Source organism: Acanthaster planci, linkage group LG09 (genome assembly GCF_054643075.1).
Source record: "Acanthaster planci isolate LZ-2023a linkage group LG09, COTS_SCS, whole genome shotgun sequence".
NCBI classification, from domain to species: domain Eukaryota; kingdom Metazoa; phylum Echinodermata; class Asteroidea; order Valvatida; family Acanthasteridae; genus Acanthaster; species Acanthaster planci.
In genome coordinates, this window is record NC_141785.1 from 11582312 (window position 1) to 11588324 (window position 6013).

Below are 6013 nucleotides of genomic sequence, written 5' to 3' on the forward strand. Positions count from 1 at the left end.
GGAGATGTGGCCATCGCAAAGTGCGTTCGAGATCGCATCCTTTATGCTGTTGAGCTTAGATAGGGCAAGAACGCGAATCTCGTCGTGTTTCTTGGCTTTCACTAGGAGCCGCCGAGAGACGATCGCAGCTGGGTATGGATGGACCCGGAAGTCTACATCATCAACCCCAGTGAACGGCTCCAGGAATATCTGCGAGCCTTTTACTCGCACTTTGCTGGCGAGCCAATTCTGTACATCTTCGATGACTGCTCGGCCAGCATAGCCCTGACCAAAAAGAAGGACATGCTGTCCGAGCTCGCATTTTCGGGGCGCCACACCTCCCAGTCGGTGTGGGTCTTGACGCAAAAGTACAATGCTGTCCTCACAGACCTCCGCAAGCAGACAAAGTGGGTCGCTCTCTTCCACTGCAAAGATTGGGATTCCTTCAAAGACTGCCTGCTAGAAAATGATGTCGTCCCGACACTACAGGAGCGGGCGGTGCTTAGGCAGCGGCTATCTGAAGCCAAGCACAACAAGCTCGTACTAAAGACTGATCAGCCAGTTTCTTACCTGCTACTAACTAGTTGTTTACCAGTTGCCAACCAGTTGTTAACAACATGTGGGAGCAGCTGCTACAGGTGGTGACGGCAGCGGCAGTTTTTGTGAGTTTGGGTTTGAACATCTACGCTTTTGCCAAGTATATTAGACTCCGGCGTGTATTGATGCATATGGCCCGTAAGATGGAGTGCAACGATGTCATCAATCAGATGTTGAGTCTTGAGGATGCTGAGAAGCGGTGGCCCCGGAGGCAATAAGAGCCTTTCCAACAACTGGCCCCGTGGCCTCTGAAGCGGCAGCGGCGAAACAGCAACAACAAAGAGCACGTCTGGCGGTAATTGTGGTGGGCTGTACGGCCCAAAAATACCTAGGCAATACCTGTATGCGCTGAGGGCGGGCACAGTTTTTCCCATCCCGCCCAAAAAACAACCCGAGCTGGGCTCAGACCTTGCCGACGACCCCTTTGTTGAGCATGCGTTGACGACTTTTTGCTGCGAGCTGTACCATGGCTACGGGATGTACCCAAGGACTGGCTCAAGAAGCAGGCCATCTGGCAGATCTACCTGCCCGCTCAGCGACACATCCCTCACCCTAAGTTTGATGTCATCATCCCAAACGAGGTCCACCAGGCCGACCTCCTATTTTTGCCACACAACAAGGTGGGACGGCGAATGTACAAGTATGCCCTGACCGTGGTCGATGTGGCCTCTTGCTACAAGGAGGCTGAGCCCCTGGCCACGAAAGAAGCTAAAGAAGTTGCCGATGCCCTGGCTCGGATCTACAGGCGGGGGGCCCTTGGGGTGGCCCAGGCTGCTCCAGGTGGACCCTGGGCGCGAGTTTATGGGTGAGGTTTTCCCGGTTGCTGGCGAGGCATGGCGTGCAGGTGAGACGCACCCTTGCTGAACACCTCTTTGGGTACCAGTATACCCAAGAGATGCGGCTTCCAGCCGATGTCCGGTCTACAGAGTGGGTGTGCCGGTTGCTTGCGGTTGTGGCAGCCTTGAATGGTGAGGTCACCCGACTGAGGGGCAAAAAGCCTGTAGAGCCATTAAGCTAAAACATGTGCCACAAAATCCTTCCTCTTTTCTATCTGGGAGGCCTACTGGGTTGGAAGAGCAAGAGCTCCCCTCGGCCGTTGGTGTTCGGTATCTATACCAACCGGGTGAGTTGGATGGGGGCCGCCGCTGCGCGACTGACCCCATATGGTCGCTAGAGATGTACCGACTCGGGCGTTCGGTGACAAAGCCCGGCGAGCCCGTGCTCTACTATCTGCTGGATGGCTCACCTCGAGGCTTTGTCCGTGAAGAGCTCCTCATGGTACCCCCGGCACCCAGCTGCCACCGGACGGGGTCCTCAAGCGTTGAGCAGTTCATCTATATATGCATCCATCTCAGCTGCACCTGCTGGCACCCCTGTGTCCGTGTGCCAGCGTGTCCACTCCATTTTCGGCTATCCAGCGCTTGCTGTCGAAGGGTGAGAGGGACACTTTATTCCGGTGCTGCCCATAGATGTGGTGGTGCTGTGACCGGAGATAATCCATGCAATGGTGAAAGGTTTGCTTTTCGAAGAGAGCCTCTTTGTACTGCTCATGACGGATGTGTTTCTTCACCACTTTCTTTTTCACACCCTTAGCATTCTTGATGTTTTCCCCACCAGCCTCAAGGATTAAACATATCTTAGGGCGCAAACCAAAATATTCAGCAATGGGGTGCCCAGCCCATTCGTCGTTCATCTTGCCGAGGACTTTTTGTTTGTCACACTGTAGAGCGGGTTGTCTTTCGGGTAGTAAGATGTATCATAAAGGTCTGCTTGCCTGGCCATGTCCTTAAACACATCCTCTGTGTGGATTGCTAGGAGCAGACTGTCTGTATCTGTGTAGAGAAGCTGGCAATGGTTCCTATACTCCTTCTGGAGTTGGTTGTAGTAGAAGTCATACATGAGGTGCTTGGAGAGGTCCAGGATGCTCATCCCCACATACACCAGACAGTTGAGCAGGAGCCGGCTCTTGTGGACTTGGATTGCTGCCAGGTCGTCGAATATATTGGCTCGGGCAAAGGCCTGACTGGCAATGAGGCATCGTAACTTGTCTTCCTCGTTCGTGTGCACCAGCTTCACATCAACCCACTTCCCAAAGTTTGCCATTGTCTTCCTGTAGACAGAGTTGTTCATTAGCTTGTAGAGATCCTTCTCGAAGCCACTGGTGGTGCTTTTCCGTAGCTCTGTATTCATCCGGATGAAGGGCTCCATCCAGGGGCTCTGGTCAAACCTCAAGGCTTGGTGAACCTTCTTCAGTCACATCCCTAGTGACAGATATAACTGCAGGTTGCGATAGTGCAGCATATAGCGCTCCTTATGGCGGAGGTTAGGTACCAGCTTTTCAACCTCAGTCGGCGCTCCCCCAACGCCTAGTAGGTTGAGCTGATACTCTGACATCCACTGTTTCTGGACCACCATGCGCTCCGGTGCCAGAGGATACCCATTGTGTGCATCTTGTAGGTCTTCTGGGTACTCTAGGTCCACCTCGAGAATGAAGCCCTCTAGGTTGTCTGCTGGGTGTGCAGCAATTGCGCCCGCCAGCTGCTCGCCGTCTTCTACCCACCGAAAGCCACCTGTTGGTAGGGCCTTGGACATGGCCCACCCATAGAGGTTGTTGGCATCGAGGTAGAGGAGATGGCTCGTCGGCTTTTCCGGGTCATAGCCTTCTACTCTGGGGTTGTTTGCCCTGGCGTGGCGCTTTGGCACCATGGAGATGCCTCCCCGCATCCCTTTCTCAATGAAGAGATGCTGGTCATAGTCTTTCAACAGCTCCAGCTCTACCCTGGTCTTCTTGAGCAGTGCATCCCATGAGAGACTAGGGCTTGTGTAGTAGTGAGCCGGGTCCAACCTGTACTGCCGCAGGCAGGTCTTCCAGAAGGACTCAAACACATCAGCCAGTAGGAGCACGTCTGTGCGGCAGTAGACGTCGCAGTAGTCTCTTAGATTTGTACAGGCAAAGGTCTTCCACACCAGCTGGGCATGTGCGTAGTCCTCTTTGCTTATATGCACATCGGAGAGCTTACTGTAGAAGGCCTCCTTGGGCAGGAGCCTGGGCTCGACAAAGCACGCCCAGTCGTCCATGTACTCATAGGGGTAGATGCCCTTGCGCATGAGCAACTTATGTTTTTCTTCGGTTGGCTCATACTGTGCTGTGATCTTGAATGCCTCGGGTCTGTTGGCCTATACCAGCTTGTCAAGGGGAGCCAGCAGGAACTGTACACTGTCGATGAAGCGGAGCTGCCCAAGAGAGAAGGAGATATACTTTTCTGTGTTGTTGGGGATACGTGAGATGCGTCCCTCCACCTTGCTTATTTCCTGCATTAAGAGGTGAGAGTCATAGCCCTGCAGGTTGTGGAAGACTACTGGTATGGTTGTTGTCTTGGGGTTCAGCCGCAGCTGGAGGTTGCAGGCATTGTGGGCCGCCCCTCTGTATTGCCCTGTGATGTGGCAGTGATCACGGACGGAGTCTCCCCCAGGCAACTTTCCGTAGACATGGCATGGAGTAGGTGTTGTGGGCCTTCCAGTCATCTCGTCTCATCCTCATAGCCTGGGGGTTAGCCAGCACTCTCTTAATCTTGCACTCCTCTTGTGGCAATGATTTTAGGACGTGCTCCGCTGTATTTAGGCCGAGGTATTCGACTGGCGGCTCTGCCTGGCCATCGCAGCGCACCATGATGTAGCAATAACTGCAAGCCTTATGGTGTTGTGTCCTCTGGGTGTTGCTCTTTGTTGGGTCGAGCTGGGCACGTTCGACCTTGGTGGTGAGAGCCTCAAAGTCAGCGTAGATGATGTAAGGGGCTTTGAGCTGCTTATGATGGTTTGGAAGGTGAGCTTGTTCTTGCCCTCTTCTGGCATCTCCACTCTGTCTGGCCAATTCCCTTGCACTCTGGCTTATGGGCCTCCAGCAGATCCTTCCTGGAGTAACCATGCAGGCAGTGCATACAGAAGTGTTTCTGCTCCCAGTGCTTGCTCTGGTCATAGAGGAGGCCATTGAGGTTCTTAATCCAGGCGTAGTGGAATTTGTCTGCCTTCTCAATCAGCAGCAGATTGATCCTGCGCATGTCCCCAGGCTGCTTGAGGTGGTGGATGATCATGCCTTTGTCCCACCCGAAAACGTTGATGGCCAGGTTATTCTGCTGCTCTACTTTTTGGATCTGGGAGATGGGTGTAGGGGCATCGATCCCTGTGAAATCAAGGCTATCATTGGTGGGATACTTGGTGGGCTTGTCCACGTGATCCTCGGCTGGGAACATAGTTGTGCGCAGAGCCCGGCGGAGGCATTGGTCGTCCTTGTTCTTCACATTGACCATGGCCTTTGTGTTCTTCACAATTACTCGTAGTGGGATGTAAGACCCTCCTCTCAGTGGCTGGTACCTGGCAATATCCAGCCAGAGTGTTTCCACCCAATCCACGACCCACCCGGAGCCTCTCTGAGTCCACTTCTCAAGAAGCTCTTGGACCCTTGGGAAAGCTCGATCGAGAGCTATTTTAATTTCACTTTCCTGTAGAATAGCCTCTTGCTTGTGGCGTAGCATGAGGTCGGTGTGCTCCTTGCTGCCATCTGGGTTGTCCTTCCGAAGCTGGACCTTGAGAGCCAGCTCGAACTTTACCCCATTGAGGTCTCTGAGCTTTTCAACGAGTTTTTCATAGATTTAGGGCTCTACTTCCTCGAGGAAAGCCCTTGGGTCTGAACCATGAGGATGCCCTTCGGGCACATCCATCTGCCACCCTCGCAAGTAGTTTCCAACCACCCGTGGCGTCAGCCTGAAGACTAGTTTTTCTTCTTTCTTTTCAAACAAGTCCAGGATCTCATTCTGGTACTCCTTTACAGATCTCAAGGATTTTTGACGAGAGATAGGGTCAAATTCTTCCACAATGGCCTTCCTTTTCCTCTCTTTCACCTTGCACGGTGGGGGAGAGGGTCGATATTTCCTTGGGGCCATGGGCTTTGGCAAGCGCTTTTTGACAGCCTTAGGAATGGGCTCATCCAAGAAGTTTTCAACCACACCATGGAGAGCCGATTGCTCGTCTGGCATTTCTGCCAAAAGTTGATCGATGTACTCCTCCATAGTGGCCAGGCGCAGGATTGATATAGCCAACTGATAACACTTGTCTAAATGGTAATTTCAATGGCTTATAGCCGGCAAAACTCGGCAATGAAAGCCCTGTGTCTCCTTTGCCATGCGCACATCCGGACTTTGTGGTATCCACAGTCCTGGCAAAGCTCAAATCTATTTTTGACGCCCTTGCCACACACCACGCATGGTTTTGTGCCAGGACATTGCCTCAGGCGGGCGAGGTGAATCTTGCATTGATCCCCCATACATCTCTTTCCACAAAGATCTGTAGAACCGATAACCAATCACTGACCTGTGTTTCGCCCCGTCTTGGTACCTCGGGTATATACAAATTACTGCATTCTCTAATACAGCGGCACTAT